Consider the following 3,986-nt stretch of genomic DNA (forward strand, 5'->3'; position numbering starts at 1 on the left):
TTTCAGCTTGACATTCACATGTGAATGTATCCAAGAAACACAAATTCTAAATTTTGTTAATTGGCATACTTTCAAAGGAAAGGTCATATTCAAATTCTATCCAAATCCATGCAAAAAGAGAAATTCTAGGCTAGGATTCAATACTAGTGGCAATCCATGAGGTTCAAGAAAAAGAGAAGCAAAGTGATCAAGAGAGTGGTGCTTACCTCTTTGGAAGTCCCAAATATTAGCCATGAACATTAAGAAAAGAAATCCATGCTTTTACAAGTAAAAACTATGCTCCAAATGATTTATTGGCAACCTAGTGAACTTAAATGTGCATAAGCTTTCAAGACTCCTCAAACAATTGCATGTTAATTCATCACATAAAGGAATTCTGAGAGGAAATACACATGTAGAATTCAATTTCCATTCCCTTCCTTGTTTTAGCATTCATTCCCCCACGAACTTGCCTCCATCTTCACACTCATTTTTTTTTCATACTTGGGTTGAACTAGGGGATAGGGGAAGGGAACATGCAATTTATTAACAGTCCTACACACTTCCTCACATTCAACTTGAATTTTTTCACCCAACAAAACATATAATTCCACTATCCAAACAAAAGTGACATAAGAGCATGCAAGAGGCTTATTCCCTAAGGCTGCATTTGTTTCCAGTGTAAATGCACATTTACACTGATGGAGTTGAGAAACGATGGTTCGATGAGAGTGTAAAATACGGACCGGCCATTGTGCCCATTTGCACTCGTCCTGTTTGGTTAGAGGTTACCCTGTTTTCTGGGGAGATTTATCAAAGAGGGAGGGAGAGAGAGGGAGACGAAACCCAACAACTATTGGAGATCTCTTTCTCTTCCATCAGTGTTCTCCAACGGCTTAAGTTAATTTATTACCTAGCCATTGGAGATCTCCTTCTCCTCCATTGGTGACCCTGTAGCCACATCCGTAGAAACCCACCGATGGAGGGAGCTGTTTTCTGGTTCTTGTCGTTCTCCTCCTCCTCAGTGTCTTCAAGCAACAATTAAGCATAAAAGGCTGGCATAGTCAGCATTTAATAACCAATAAGTCATCAATCAATCATAAATAACTGGGTACACACAATCTTCTACATATGCTTTATTATACCTTGGCATCCTTGTGGTAGATAAGGGTTGCCATCGTAGCCATTCTTGCAACAACACAGATATCCGCTGTCGTTGGTGGAGTTAATGCATTCAGTGTTGTTTCCACATGCATAGTTCACCTGCAGGCTTGGATCTCCGCAAGTTTGGTTCCCAATTGCCAACTCCAGCAGCACAGGAGTTCCCGTCTGGTTTCCAAACTTATATGGCACTCTCCCTATAAAATTCCATATATTTGATTCCGTGAAACTGAACCATTCATCCTCAACCAGGAAGGCGTAGCTGTAATTAGAGTCACCAGAGCTGTTGCTTTGGAGTTTTACTTGAAACGTATCAAGACCCTGAGGAATGGACGTTTGGCAACATCCGATGCTGGAGCAAGATCCGTTGACCACATTGGCGATATTGCCACACACAGAGCTACACCGGCTCTGGAAACCGTTAGGGTTTATGTCATCGGACAGAGGAGCGTTTGTTAGCAGTGGCGAGAGAGAGATAGTGAGAGGCGAAAGGCGGAGGTGGGTTTAGATCAGTTGCAGCAGCGGTGATGGAAAGAGAAAAAAAAGGGAGGAAGAAGTAGAAGAGAGAAGGAGAAGAGAGAGAGAGCGTGAGCGAGCGAGAGGGAAGGAGAAGAAGAAGAAGAGAGAGAGAGAGCAAGCGAGCGAGAGAGCGAGAAAGAGAAGAAGAAGAGAAGGAGAAGAGAGAGTGATGATGTATTTATTACATCGATTATCAATGTAATTAGTTGGTAAAATGTAATTTTATATCGAACCGGGGTTTAAAGTTTACGTCGGTTCGATTTTACACCTCTACCAAATGTTGCCTAAAGAAAATTTCCTCGTTTAAGAGAATAACATGAATACACAAAACAAATTTCTTATTCCAAAATAATGTAAATCAAAAGGACTATGCAAGGAAAAAAGAAAGAAATTTATATGCCAAAAGTGGAGCAGGAGAGGCACTTATTATCAACAAAATAACACGAAGCATTATATGCAATAATGTAAACCCATTAGGCACCACACATGGGCACCACTTATGGTCCGAGAACTCCCAGTGGAGTTGTTAGTCTATGAGCATCAGGAAATGGCTTATTTGGGCTGGAAATGGAATTACCATTCATCAGTTATGGAAATGAAGGTGATAGACCTTTGAAATGATTTTCAAAATCGTTTTGTTTTAATAATGACTCCAATAGCCTGAGGCACTGACTAAACTAGTCTGGGCAAGACTCAGATGGGAGAGGGAAAGGGTTAGAAACCCCTCTCCCGGGTCCAATAAGTAGGGCCCACATGAGGTTCAAAAGATGCACAATCTCAATTCAATTAAGGGCATTTTGGTAACAAAGAAAATAAAACAAGCATAAACCAACTCATAGAAGAATCCACCTTTCTAATTTCTTTATGCATTTTTATTTTTATCTATTTATATTTATTTTTATTATTTATTTACTTCTAAAATTATTTATTCTTATCAACTTCTAAAATTATTTATTTTCTCTTTTCTTTGCTTTTTTAATTATTATTGATGGAGTGCTATTATTAAAATTTTCTATTCTTTTGTATTTTATTTTTTATTTTTTTCTCTTTTTGATTTTTCAATTTTTCTATATTTTCCTTATATTAGTGGCTTACTCTCCCCCCTTTGGAAATATACCTTGTTAAGAATTAATCAAACCTCTTATTATAAAGTTTCTTTCCTTTAGTTTTTTTCTTGATTTATTATTGTTTATTATTTACTTATTTATTTATATATATTTTTAATTTGCTTCACTTTCTATAAGGAAAAAATCACAAGAGGGACTGTCGCTGGTTCGACTCCTCTCCTCTATTCTCGTCAAAAAGAAGTGAACAGAGTTGGAGATCTGGTTTTAGTCTGCTAGGAGAGAAGGGATAACGGGAATGGGTAAGGGTAGAGGAAAGATGGAGAATGAGGGAGAGAATGAGATAATGAGGTTAAGGGAATAGATCACCGCTGCTGTAACTTGCAGCGACGATCAGTGAGGACAAAGGTGGGAAGTGGGAAGAAGAAGAAGAAGAAGAAGAAGAAGAAGAAGAAGAAGAAGAAGAGAAATAGAGATAGAGAGAGATGGAGAAAAACGAGAAGGGAGAGTGGTCAGCCATTGTTCGGAGTTTTGAGAGCTTGGGGAAGATGAACAGTAATCTTTGCAAGCTCCCCCCTGCTGAAATAGGAAAATTAGGTTCTTTTTTATATTAGGGTGTGGTGGCAGGCAGTTTCGTAACTTTTGGAAGTTTGGGGTATTTTTGTAATTTTGTAGAATCTGGGTATTTTGTCTCAATCGGGTCTAAGGGGGGTCAAGCCGGGGTTTTTCGATGGACGGAGGGGATTTTGGGTTGAAATGGAGGGCTGGGATGATTTTTGGATGTTTACAATGATTTGGTATTTGTGGGTTAACGAGATTGGTCGAAATAGAATCTTTTTAAGGGGAGAGGCAAATGAAGGTGGTTTTGGTTGAAAATTTGCATGGTGAGGTTTTTGGGCATGCTGATTTGATTGTTGGGGTCGGATTGGGCCAAATAGATACAAATCGGGTGGATCAGGAAAGGGTTTGGTTTGGTTAATTTAGAGCCTCAAAACAGAATCTTTGTGTAATGAAGGAACAAACAAGGGTGTTTTTGGCTGAAATTTGGTAGGGTAAGGTTTTTGAGCATTATGGGTTGATTGGTAGGGTTGGATTGGCCCAAATGGGCCCGGATCGGACAGATCTGGGAGGGTACTAATTCAGTCAATCTGAGGCATTGAAATAAAATCTTGTTGTGATGAAGGGGTAAACGAGGGTATTTTGGGCTGAAATTTTATTTTTGGGTATTTTAGGGTATCCAAAATCTGGTATTAATGCCTAATC

At 39.0% G+C, this 3,986-nt stretch overlaps 1 long non-coding RNA gene across 1 annotated transcript; it reads right to left on the bottom strand.

The window, feature by feature from the left end:
• Nucleotides 1-321: 321 nt before the first annotated feature.
• LOC148803683 (uncharacterized) lies at nucleotides 322-1,928 on the bottom strand. The gene is made up of 2 exons (XR_016078728.1): nucleotides 1,125-1,928; nucleotides 322-1,034 (listed from the first exon to the last, which is right to left on the bottom strand). It is a non-coding gene; the product is annotated as an uncharacterized LOC148803683 (long non-coding RNA).
• Nucleotides 1,929-3,986: the final 2,058 nt, after the last annotated feature.

This window comes from Nelumbo nucifera, chromosome 1 (assembly GCF_055504915.1).
Source record: "Nelumbo nucifera cultivar China Antique chromosome 1, China Antique-T2T, whole genome shotgun sequence".
NCBI classification, from domain to species: domain Eukaryota; kingdom Viridiplantae; phylum Streptophyta; class Magnoliopsida; order Proteales; family Nelumbonaceae; genus Nelumbo; species Nelumbo nucifera.